Source organism: Tenrec ecaudatus, chromosome 14 (assembly GCF_050624435.1).
Source record: "Tenrec ecaudatus isolate mTenEca1 chromosome 14, mTenEca1.hap1, whole genome shotgun sequence".
Classification (NCBI taxonomy): domain Eukaryota; kingdom Metazoa; phylum Chordata; class Mammalia; order Afrosoricida; family Tenrecidae; genus Tenrec; species Tenrec ecaudatus.
In genome coordinates, this window is record NC_134543.1 from 84,061,253 (window position 1) to 84,074,859 (window position 13,607).

Genomic DNA, 13,607 nt, shown 5'->3' on the forward strand with positions numbered 1-13,607 from the left:
GTCTATGGCGAGAAGAGCTCCACCACAGGCTTAATCCACATGTGTTTCCCCTTCAGTTTTTGTTAAATAGAAACAACTTTAAAAATGGGTTGGCAATCACAATGCTTTACATCTAACCCCCGCCCAGGGGGATGGACAACAGAAAAGTGGGTGAAGGGAGACACTGGTCAGAGTAAGACATGAAAAAATAATTGATATATTATCAAGGGTTCATGAAGGAGGGAGGGGAAAATGAGGAGGAGCTGATACCAAGGGCTCAAGTAGAAAGAAACTGATGATGGCAACATATGTATAACATATGTACAACATATGTACAACATATGTACAAATGTCCTCAACACAGTGGATCTATGTATGGATTGTGGTAGGAGATGTACGAGCCCCAGGAGAATGATTAAAAAGAATGGGTTAAAAGGGAGCTCAAATGATAAGATTGCATTTTAACAGAACTAAAGCAGCCACGATCCTCCTTACATTTTTAGTGCTCTCTCTGAGAGAGCAAGGTTATTCACACCCCAGCTAGGGCCAGAGGGCCTCCCCAGAGGTGTCCTCCCCAGGGGACCCTGCAGACGGGACTGAGGCCTCCACTGCCGTCCACAGCCTCCTGCAAGCCAGGTGTTCACATGTTTTGCATTTTCGATATCTCTTTTAGCATGCACGTAACACCATGAATTGGTTATTTGGAAGTAATTGGTTTCAATGAGCCAGGCAGCTTTTAGATGTTGAAAACGTGCCCTACCCAATATCAAAACATCACTGAGTTAGTCAGAAACAGTCTTTAAATATTGAGGAACCACCCAGCTCAGGGTGGCAAATAAAGTTTTCCCAAACCTAATTTTTGTCTCAAAGCTTAGATTCTACGATTAGCAGCAGCTGTCAGTTCTTCGTGCTACAGGCTCACGTCATTCTTTTTAAAGAGCACGTCTGCTAAATAAATACCCACATCAGACGACCCATCACCTGCCTGCTAATCACTCCGCTCACGTTCAGCTTGTGAGGAGAACAACTACACCGGTGTTAGCTGAAGCGTTTTCCCTTAAGATAATCATCGTACGTTGGCATACCGCAAAAGTGCTTTAATGTGTACTATTAGAAAGGCAAACACGCAAAGACGGAGATTTAATCCAATTTATCATTTGACTGCTTTTGCGATAACAGTTTAAAGTGACACTTGGTGTCCTCCCACTCCTCAATCAGCACGTGACCATGAAAAATACAAGAGCTATAACGAAGGACTGATGTCACTCCTCTTTGACATCAAGGCACCCCCAGTTTTACCCCCACCCCCACCCCCCACTGCATTGGCACCGTTAGTGGAAAGGTCAGCACAATGCAAACTGGCAAATGATGTTTTGCTATTAGTATTAAAATAGCTCCGCCCTCACAGGGTCTCTGGAAAGGTCTTGGGGTCCCCAGGAGTCCCACGATCACACTCTGAGAATCACTGTTCTAATTGGATGTTGCTGGTGAGGCCAGAGCTGCAGGGACAGAAGCAAATGCCAGGCTTTCCCTACTGCTCCGTCCCTCTGCCTGTGACCCAGGGTTGAGATCAATCTTCTCATCTGCTGACTGAGCCATGATCAAACGGACCTGTACTCAGACTTCGGTTAGAACCTCTAGCGGGCAGGACTGCGGCTCTGTCTGAACACCCGGCTGGGTTTCTTCTGGAGTGTGCTCTGTGGGTCAGAGACTGGACCGAGATCATTGTGCTTTGATGACGGAGCCAGGCGCAGTGGAACCCTGCGAGCCTGACATTTTCTATATTTTTGTTGCCACACTTCAGAGTTTCTATGAAAAACAATGCGCACAGACTCCTTTCAGCAGCCGGTAGTTGGGCCTGTGCTTTGAGTTTAGGGCCATAAACAAGAAGAATGGATCAACATGGCTTCTAGAGACAATGAGCCAAAAAATCGACTGTGTCCTTGGGACAGGAATTGAGAGAGGCCCAGACTTTTGAACTGAGACCCATGTAAGGTCATGGTCTTAGGTAAGATAAGCTCGTTACTGTTTCCCTTGTCTGGGCGGCCCTCCCACTATTACAAACATTAAAAAGAAGTACTCTGATGATTGTCCCACATTTCTCCCACCTTTCCTAGCGTGTCTACCCATTTGAAGGAGAAGTGGAATTGACAAGGAACTGATTGGAGTTCACTGGGACATCTGTGGAAGTCTGGAACTCCCCACTCCCGGCCTCCCAAAAGCAGACTTGATTTTGAGCTATTTATCTCAGTTGCGGAAAGGCAGTCATTTAAAGGTACCCCAGTTATGCCTACATCTTAAATGAGGGTCATAAAAATGCAAAACATACAAAATGTGCTTCATTAGCAGTTTTCTTATTTATGTTATTTGTTGACTCAGTGACAGAGTTCATTATTATCTTAGAAATATGTCATATGAACCCATCGCTTTAATTTATTCAGATTCTGAGTTGAGAAGAGCAGTATTATTTTTAAAATATGCTAATTTTCAAGTCATAATGTATTTCACTTTTCATTGTTTCAACTGGCTATAGAATATTTGGGCACTTAAAAATAAAAACTTTTTAATTGTAAAAGAAACTTTTTTTGGGGGGGTGGGCGGGGGGAGATTTTCTGGGAAAAAACCCAGAAAACCTGCTAGACAAATTCTAAAAGAACTGTAACACTAAAAGAAAGTTTTTATTGTAAAAAAATAACACCCCAAAAATCCTACAAATGATCACGCCAGCCATACAGAACTCACAATGCTTTTGATTCTGAGGTTAGGTGGGAGGTCAGGATTCAAATTTGTCAGGACAGTCTCTGGAGACAGGCCTCTCCCTCTGGCTCTCAGCTTCTTGACCCAGCCTCTGTCCTGCTAGGCAATCTTACAAAACTCTTTTAGGACTGTTAAGAAAGGCCTACTGGGCAGACCATTTTGCTATATGCCTCAAAGCAAAGGCACCCAGCTCTAGCTCTGAGGTCAGCAAAACCCAGTTCCCCCAGTTAAGTGCCCAGAGGCATCCTACTCCACAAGCCAGCCCACTGTCCCAGAGCATTGAGCTTTACCTGTGCTGTGGGCTGAGAGGTCCACTCCCGGCCTCATGGGCTGGCTTCTGGTTTTGCTGATACTGCTCCTCTGGTGTCAAAGCTGTCTCCTGGTTAAAGGAGGTTCAATGATCAGGGACCTTGGACTCCAAAAGATGCCCTTCCCTATTTGCTCTTCTTTCTAGCTGGCAGTAAAATCCCCCACTCTTACACCCAGCATGAAGGCAATCAGAATGGATGCTGTTGTCCTTCACTCACAGCTGAATCGTATAATCCAATCAATATCTGCCTCTATCTTCTGACCGAGACCTATTAGGAAAACAGAGGATCGCTGGTGGAAGCAACAAAGGCTGGGGCTGGATGGCCATCGTAAATAATTCCCTCCATTGCAACCAGCAAATCACCCAAGACTTCAAAAGGTCTTAAAACATTTGTTTCTTGGCTCACCAAATGTTTTCTGCACATTTTGTTCCATGAAGCAGGAAGCAACTCACAATTCTTCTTTCCTTAGCTGGGAATGCCTCCAATCTGCGCTCTCACCAAGAAATGTTATAAACTCTTGATTCTATGATGAAAAACAAATATCCGAAATAGTCCGTTATTTTAGAAAATAAGTAATCCAAGGCGGTTATGTTTCATTTCTGCACTAAGAAGCAGAATTTCATTAAAAGTACATCTTTGTGGATTGTTTATATGACCTGAAAATGAGTACCCTTGATTTTATTTTGATTAGGTTGATGTAGTCCATCCTTTGAGCCATAAATCCAATTATTTTGCACAGCCGAGGGAGGAGGCTCAGGCACAGCTTTTTCCCTTGTGCGTTGCTTGAACTCGTCTAGATTTAAGGTGAGCAAATTACATTTGGTGTGCTAATTGGTGATTGTTCTTCCAGGCTGACGGGATTGATCCTTGTGCCCTTGGATCAAATATATGCTGGGTCAAGGGGAGAGGTATGGAGAGCTGAGAACCTGTAAGCTGTCAGAGCAACGGTATTAATGTTGATTGATCCCCTGAAGTGAACGTAAATATTGCTCAGTTCCCAGAAATATTGTTCAACAACACACTGTTTACCAGATAACCCAGAAATCCCTCTACTTGTTATATAGCCCAGAGAAATAAGAGTCGTGACCTGAATAAATACACACACACATACACACACAAATGTTCATCCCAACACTATTCACAATAACAGAATGCTGGAAACAACTTAAAATGCCCCAAAGTGGGAGAATGGATAAATAAACGTTGGTTCACACACCCAACAGAACACTTTGCAATGTTAAAGAATAACAACACTTCATAACATGGATGAATCTAGAGGATATCATGCTGAATGAAATTAATCAATCACAAAAGCACAGATATTGTGTGAGATCCCTATTGTAAAAAGTCAAGAAAAGATTTTTACACTAAAGAAGCCATCTTGGATGGTTACTTAGCAGGGATGAAAGGGGAAGGTGGGGGGAGTACTAGACTAGAGGGTAGACAGGCGTTAACCTGGATGAATGGGAAGGCAACATACAGTAAGAAGGTTGCAAAAAACAACAGAGGGAAGACCCTGAGAGTCTTGCAACAGTGAAAGGCAATGGAGGGAACTCCGGTTCTACACACAGCCCTGCAAAAGTGGTGATCAATGAGTAACTGCGTGGACAGACACATAGGTTGAACAGGTGTGGGAGGGGGAGTGGGAGTATGCTCACAAATATTTTTGTTATCTATCTATCTATATGTATATAGATCTGATGGAACATATTTGTATCTGGGCATTTACCTTTGCTGCACAGTCACCCATGAATGCGGTGATGCATACAGGGAGCAACATCATGAAAACTTCTTAGACACGTCAAACATCTTGAGGTAACGGGCTGTTGGGCTTGGGGGAGTCAGGACCGCAGTCTCCGGGAACACTCAGGTTAATTGGCATAAGATGGTTCACAAAGACATTGTCCTACATCCTACTTCAGTGAGTAGCAACCGGGGTCTGAAAAGCTCACGAGAGCCATAGAAGGTGCAACCACTGGCCTTTCCCTGCCCACAGGGGAGAAGAGTGGTGGCCACAGAAAGGCAGATGGAAAGAGCCGCGTGAACTAAGGCTGCGTGCCAACATCAGCTCTAGAGCCCCGAGATGAGCTCTTGATGATGCCCAGCTACTAGGACCAACTGCTCTGAAGAGGATCACCTGAGAAGGTCCTGGATAGAGCGGGGCGAAATGTGGAACAAAACCCCCAATCATTAAAGAGACCAGGTCTACTGCTTGGATCAGGACTGGCTGAACCCCTAAGGTTATGGGCCTTTGTCATCCTTCAGGTGTGGAAGCTACCTCTCTCCTGTGCTAGAATAATCGATGATTTAAGTTGAAGAGGGCAGCATTGATCCAAGAACAGAGTGTGAAGAAAGAAAGAGCATGGCAACAGGAAGCCCTGGGAGGCAGGGACAAATGATGGTACCTGGAGGGGATGGCAATGGAGGAGTTGAAACAGAACGTGTGTAGAGCTCTTAATGTAACATTGAGGACCCGCTCTTTAAACATCCCCAGTACACAGTTAAACCCCCAAAGAAAACATTATTTAAGTGATGGAAGAATTATTGAATGATCTGCTCTGGAAAGTAGGGCCTACTTGGTGGTATCAGATCACAGATGGAGACAGACTGGGATATTATTCCCAGTTGGGTCAGTTTTTATTCTCTCTCTCTCTCTCTTAAAAAAAAAACATTTTATTGGGGGCTCTTACAGATATCATAACAATCCATAAGCCAATGACATCAAGCAGACTTGTGCAGATGTTGCCACCATCATTTTCTTTCTTTTTAAAAAAATTTAAATCATTTTATTGGGGGCTTGTACAATTCTTATCACAATCCATCCATCCATCCATTGTGTCAAGTACATATGTACATTGTTGCCATCATCATTCTCAAAACATTTGTCTTCCACTTGAGCCCTTAATATAGGCTCCTAATTTTTCCCCTCCCTCCCCACTCCCTCCTCTCTCATGACCCTTCATAATTAATAAATTATTATTTTGTCATATGTTACACTGTCTGACATCTCCTCCTGCCTCTCCTCTGCTGTTCATCCCCCCCAGGGAGGAGGCTATACATAGATTCTTATAATCAGTTCCCCCTTTCCACCCCACATTCCCTCCACCCTCCAGGCATTGCCATTCTCAGTACTGGTTCTGAAGGAGTCATCTGTCCTGGATTCTCTGTGTTTCCAGTTGCTATCTGTACCAATGTACATCCTCTGGTCTAGCTGGATTTGTAAGGTAGAATTGGGATCATGATAGTGAGGGGTGGGGGGTTGAAGGAAGCATTTAAGAACTAGAGGAAAGTTATATGTTTCATCGTTGCTACCCTGCAACCTGACTGGCTCATCTCCTCCCCACAAACCTTCAGTAAGGGGTGTCCAGTTGCCTACCGATGGGCTTTGAGTCTCCACTCTGCACTCACCCATATTTTCAATGATATGATTTTTTTGTTCCTTGATGCTTGATATCTGATCCCTTTGACAGCTCGTGGTCACACAGGCGGGTGTGCTTCATCCATGTGGGCTTTGTTGCTTCTGAGCTAGATGGCTGCTTGTTTATCTTCAAGCCTTTAAGATCCCAAATGCTATATCTTTTGATAGCCGGGCACCATCAGCTTTCTTCACCACATTTGCTTATGCACACGTTTGTCTTCAGTGATCATATCAGGAAGGTGGGCACCCACTGATATGATTTTTTTGTTCTTTGATGTCTGATACTTAGTCCCTTCTACACCTAATGGTCAGACAGGTTGGTGTGCTTCTTCCATGTGGGCTTTGATGCTTCTCAGCTAGATGGCTGCTTGCTTATCTTCAAGCCTTTAAGACCCCAGATGCTATATCTTTTGTTAGCCAGGCACCATCAGCTTTCTTCACCACATTTGCTTATGCACACATTTGTCTTCAGCAATCATGTCAGAAAGGTGTGTATTATGGAATGCCAATTTAATAGAACAATGTGTTCTTGCATTGAGTAAGTTCTTGAGTGGAGGACCAATGTCCATCTGCTGCCTTAATACTAAACCTATAAATATGCATGCAGATATATTTCCCCAACCTCCTATATAAATATATTTACATATGTCCATGCCAGTATTTAGACCTCTATAAATACCCTTTGTCACCTAGTTCTTTCCTCCATTTACTTTCCTCTTGTCCCATTATCATGCTCAGCCTTCATTTGGGTTTCAGTAATTTCTCTCGGTTACATTGCCCTTGCTGAATCCCTATCAGGCTTCTCATACCCTCCTTGCCACTGATTTTGGATCACTTGTTGCTCCCATCTCCCTGGGTTGGTCAGCACCATCTCCTTACCCCCACCTCCCCCTCTCCCATGTCCCCCCAGAACCATCGGTCCCAGTTATTTTCTCCTCCAGACCATTCATCCAGTCGATCTTATCTAGATAGATCTGTAGAGATCATAATATGCACCAAAAATAAAGCCATAGCAAGATAGGTGACAAATGAGAACACAGCGAAGACAACAAACCAGGAAACCAATGACCCATAAAAGAATAAATTAATTAAAAGAAAAAACAATTTAAAAGGAAATAAAAACCTGTAAATAGATCAAGGTCTGATTTTTGATCTCCAGGCGTATCCTTCAGTCAGATCTGTTGGGTGCCACACTCTGACCCCAGAGTCTGTCCTTTGTACTCCCTCGGGGCCTCCCTGCTCTGCTCCCATGGTTTCTCTGCTGCATACCTTTAGTGGTTTACCTCAGTGTCATGGGGTCAGTCTGGGCCAGTCCCAACACTGAGTCTCCAGTGTTGTCCCCCTTAGGGCCCTGGGCCAGCAAGGTACGGTGTGTCTCATAGTGGGATCGGCCATATTGTCCACTCTGTCCATTGGCTGTTCAGAGCTGGGATATCGTCCTCCAGGCCTGATGGGCCAGGATGTGCTCCACTCTCTCTTCCTTCCCCTTCATTTGCTCCCCTTTGCTCTGATCAGACTTGCCCATCACACCTAGCTGCAGATTCAGTGTCCTCTTCTCAAGTAAATTCTTTTGGGGTGAGAGGCAGTTTTCCATATAGCTGGTATGGGGGCCGAGCCATCAGGCTCCTCCACTGGCTCCCCACTCCTTGCCAACACACTGCATTCGCCTGGCACTGGCTTTATATCTGGTCAGTGCCGTATTCCCCCATCACACATGTTTCTTTTGTTTTTTTTTCCCTTTCCTCCCTCCCAACCCCCTTTTTAGTTGGCTACCATATGTACCCCTGTATTTAGTATGGCCCCTGTCATACTACCTGAACCTCACCCCTAGAGTGTTTGTGTATAGTAGCTTCTTCCCTGTGCCCCTTTTGCGTTTACCTTTCTGTTCTTTCATATATATATATATATAAACTTACTTCAGCGGACTCATGTTATACTTGTCCTTTTGTGCTTGACTTATTTCACTTAGCATAATTTCCTCCAGTTCTTCCCATGCGGTGATATGCTTCATGCGTTCATCACTGATTTTAGCGATGCCTAGTACTCCATTGTATGTCTGTATCACAGTTTTTTAATCCTTTCATCTGTTGATGGAAATTTGGGTTGTTTCCACCTCCTTGCCATTGTGAACTGTGCCGCAATGAACATTGGAGCACAGATGTCTGGCCGTGGTTTGTTTCTTGCCTCCTCTGAGTATATGCCCAGTAGGGGGATTGCTGGGTCATATGGTAACTCAATTTCCATCTGTTTGAGAAATCGCCAAATCGATTTCCATAGTGGCTGTACATACCTACAGGCCCACCAGCAGTGGATGAGAGTTCCTGTCTCCCCACAGCCTCTCCAACACTTGTTGCTTTCTGATTTTTTGAATTGGGCTATATTTGAGGGTGTTAGGTGGTATCTCATAGTTGTTTTGATTTGCATTTCTCCTATGGCTAATGATTGGGAACATTTTCTCATATGTTTATTGGCCATTCGGATTTCAGACTCTGTGAACCTTCTGTTCAGATCCTTTGCCCACCTCCTCAGTGGACAATTCGTTTTCTCTTATTGTAAACTTGCAAAGTATTGTAGATTTTAGTAATAAGGCCTTTGTCTGATGTGTCATTGCTAAAGATGTTTCCCCAGTCAGTGGACTCTCCTATTACTCTCTTGGTGAATTCTTTCAATGTACACAGGTGACTTATCTTCAGTATATCCCACTTGTCTGTTTGTGATTCCTCTGTATTTGTATCCTTCCCTATATCTGATAGCCTATGTATTCCCTTTGCCAAGGTTCTCAGGTTTGTCTCAATTCCTTCATTAATGGCCCTATTTGTTTGGGGTTTTATCTCAAGGTCTGTGATCCACCTTGAGTTTATTCTTGTTCATGGAGGGAAGAGTCTTGCTTCATTTTTCTGCAGGTAGATATCCATTTTTTCTAGCACCATTTATTGAAGGTGGCATCTGCTTCCCATTTAATATTTTTGGGCCCTTATCAAAGATCAGCTGCCTGTATGCTGATGTTTTAATTTTGGGTCTTCAGCTCTTTTCTGTTGGTCTGAATATCTGTCGTTATACAAGTACCACACTGTTTTGACTACTGTGGCCATATAGTATGTGCTAAAGTCAGGTAGAACAAGCCCTCCCACTTTGTCCTTCTTTTTGAGGAGTTCTCTGCTAACTCTGGGCTTCTTCCTCCTCCATATGAAGTTGGTAATCTGTTTATCCAATTCTTTGAAGAAGGATGGCCACCATCATTTTCAAAACATTATCTTTCTATTTGAGTTGCTTGATATCAGCTCCTCTTCTTTCCTGCCCTCCCACCCTTGCGAACCCTTAATACACTATGTATTATTATTTATATCTTACACTTATCTGCTGTGTCCCTTCACCCGCATTTTGGTTATTGGTCCCCCTGGGGGGTGGGGGGTTATGGATCCATCATTGCTGTCAGCTTCCCCTTCCTGTCCTTCCACGACCACCCTCCCCATTCCCTCATGTCTCTTACTGTCTCTGAGGGGTTAACTGTCCTGAATTCTGTGTTTTCACTCTCTTTTAAGGTAGTTTAAGGTGCATTTTATCCCCAAACCTCTGCCTCGCTAATTATGCCCAATGAAGAGCATACTTCCTACTACCGGTTTACTTAACTTGTGAATTTCTTATAACTCTAGTTTTATTTAGGACAAGTCTGCACTTTTAATCACATCCCTGACCCACTTATCCAGTGCTGTCTAGTAAGGACCTTCTTACCACCATTACTCCTACATTGGATCACTTTCTCATCAGAACAAGGCAGTGAACTGTTATATTTTGAGGAATGGTAAGCGTCTCCACTTGCAGATCTGCTTCAAGGCATGACCTTTAGAAAGACATTATTAAAATAAAATCGGGCCATTGTTAGCATGTCTTGTTTTCTAGGGAGGTGGAATTCAGTTGATCACAGAATTATTTTTTCTTTTCCTAACTGGAATTTCATCGGTTGTCTTGAGGATCACTATAGAGACATTATGAACAATTCGTACACAATTCTTAATTTTTTTTCTTCAAAAGTTTTATTGGCATATAAGTCATACAGATTACAATCCAGTAGCTTGATCACATCAAGAAGAGCTGTACAGTCAACACCACAATCAGTTTTAGGACATTTTATTCAGTCTGGCACTCACCGCTATTAGCTGCCCATTTCCTCCCAACCCAAATCCTCAAATGGCATGTAGAATTCTTTTCTAAATTCTAGAGACTTTCCAGCTTTAAACTTGGAGGCAAACTTTCCTTACGAGTATATCAAGTACTATTGTCTTCAGATGTTTATATGCTGAGTCTCGCTGATTACAACAGCATTGAGCGTCGCACACCCTGCACACCCAAATTTCCAACATTTCACAGCACATAACAGTTATCAGAGAAAGCGGACTACCATGGTCAAAAAGGTTACGGAATGTGCATAGTTCTGACACGAAAGCCACATTGAAGGAACAGCTTTCAGACAATAAAACAGCATGGAAACAGCATTTCCAATGTTCAGGTCATACAAATGCATGATGATGACCTCAAAGTACCATTCAGTGTGCTTTGTAATGGGAATGCAAAAACTACCTCCGCCCCCATCACGTGGAATGTTACGTTGACACGCATGATGGTAAATTCTTCCCACAATTCAACTTCTCCCATTTTTTGGTTGTTTCAGAAAATAAACCACCAGTAAATAATTTCATGTCTTAAAAAAAAAGAATTTACACTAAAAAAAATATGGATGAAGTGGGATTTCTTCCATCTCAAAGAACTTGTTAGTGCTGCTAAAAGCTTGCATTTACAAAACAGTTGATAAAAATATTCCGCTGGGTTGCATGAGAAGGGAGATACAGAGCCCACTGATACGACTTGGTAGATCAACACTCATCAGACTTAGCTTGTTTTGCTCCTGCTTCTGTAGAGGCTGGGCTCTTCCTTGCTACCCTTTTTTTTTTTTTTTTTGGAGACCTCTTTTGGCTTGTCACCACTTTTGCAGGCCGCACTTTTGACAAACAACCTTGCCCATCTTTGCTTGGGCTCCTTCTTCAAGGCCCCTTGGGCAGAGATGAGCTTCCTTTGGGGCATCTCAGCTGTGGGGAGGCATTTTCCCAAGAGCCTTAGCGGAGCGGGGTTGCCTGGCCCTGCTGCTCCGCTTGCCCAGCAATCATTTTCAAGTGCTTGTTTGTATTAAATATGCTTTTAAAGAAAGGCATTATGCAAATTGGACAGACCTTGTTTCAACTTCTTGGTTCATCATATGCTAATGTGTGAATTAGCATGTCGTTGTTGGTTGCTGTCAAATTGGCTCCTGCTCATGGAGATTCCAGTAATAACAGAAAGATATGTTGTCCCCTGCTGTGACATCTTTGTGGTCATTGGCTGCCCGACTCCGTTGATATGGTCACTGTGTATTTTGGTGCCGTTGAACCAAAGGAGGCTCATCTTTCATTGCTAGATAAGGTGGTCTTCTGGTACCCAATCCATAGGGCTTCCATTGGCTGGTTTTGGAAGCAGATAACTAGGCCTTGTTTCTAAGTTGTCTTTGTTTAGAAGCTTTGCTGAAACCTGTCCACCACGAGTGACCTCTGCTGGTATTTACTAAAATGCTAGCATTACAGCTTTCTGCATCATAGTCACATGCGAGTCACCACAGGGGTCAAGCTGACAGATGGGCGGGGGGACCTGGTACACAGGCATTCAGTCACTGGTAGCCTCATCCCCCGGACTTCTTCCACGATATCCCCATTTACATCCACCCGGCTAGATTTTACTAAAAGTTGTTAGAACGTGTGGTTGGAATGATTAAGCATGTCTGACTTCGATGATGCCCATTCACATTCTGAAACCATATATTATCATGTAGTTAATTAAATAATGGCGTGTATCTTTGCCCCATGGCCCTCAGAGGACTCTTCCCAACGCCGAGGCATGCCAGGTGGATCAGGGCCGGTAGTTTGTGAACGAAGACTTCATGCACTTCAACCTTTGTGCCACGTAACCACAGTGAAAGGCATCTGTACAAAAACATTCTTTTTCCTTTTCTTCTCTCGTTGGCCTATTGCCAGCACCGCCCTCTGCCATCCAGACTACCTCAGAAACACCTCACCAACGCTGCTCTTGTGGTAAAATGCAGTACATTCACACGGGCACAACTGTTCACAATCACCTGTTAGGAAGCAAAACACTAAGAGCCTAAAAAAAATACTTGGGCAAAAGGTGTGGGCTGACTTACGACGAACGCTGACCATTGGCTCAGAAACTTAGCAGAATGTTTCAACCTCCAAGTAATGGAAAGGTAAATAAAACGGTGGCAAACCACACGTTTGGACAAAAATTTAAACTTTTTTTTCTCTTTTAAAGAAAAGAGGATGCTCCCAATGCTGGCAAGATGATGGTAAGAGGATACATTGTTGTATCTTTTACTGGAAACCAATTAGTCAATAGTAAGAGGGTGGAAATATTCCTAGAAGTTTGAGCCAATGTTTCCACTTAGAATTTAATGTAAGGAAATGTGATAGACGCTTGGCTATAAAGTGATGCTTGTATCATTATTCTCACAGAAGACAGAATCCCCTTACATTTGATTCCTTACAAAATTCGGTTTCAAATTTTGATGGGCATAGACAAACTAACCTGAAATGATCATCTAAATTAGTGCTGTTTATGGAAAAAAGATGACAAAGCGATTTGCCACACATTTAGTAACCATGTTTTAGAGCATGCCTGCCAAAACACAAGTGTGGTCGCCTTCAGTTCCATCTTCTACAGGATAAGTTTTGCTCTGCAAGTCCTAAATATTCACTTGTAGAATAAATGACCAAACAGCAGCCTTAACATCATGTGAATAGTTATGGTGATTAAGTATCCTCTTAGTGATAGCGTCATATACCGAGTCATCGGGTCATAATGGGCTATAATTTGGCAACTTAGCCAATAGTGAGTTTGATATACTCCAGAAAAATATTTGAGGATTAAAAAAGTGTCTAATGATGAAAAATAGATTTATTTATGAAGAATTTGAAGAAAACTATTTTATGCTCTATGAGAATGAGAAAAATAGAATTTATTATAAGGTGTGGTTCTAAATGTGCATGTATAACGAATGTAAGATTGGGCTTCAAAACATTCATGGAAAAAGGGAATGAAAA

The 13,607-nt window shown here is 43.0% G+C and overlaps 1 non-coding gene across 1 annotated transcript; it reads right to left on the reverse strand.

Moving 5' to 3' along the window:
- Positions 1-2,582: 2,582 nt before the first annotated feature.
- Positions 2,583-2,646, reverse strand: LOC142427053 (U7 small nuclear RNA). Its single transcript, XR_012779888.1, has one exon. It is a non-coding gene; the product is annotated as a U7 small nuclear RNA (small nuclear RNA).
- Positions 2,647-13,607: the final 10,961 nt, after the last annotated feature.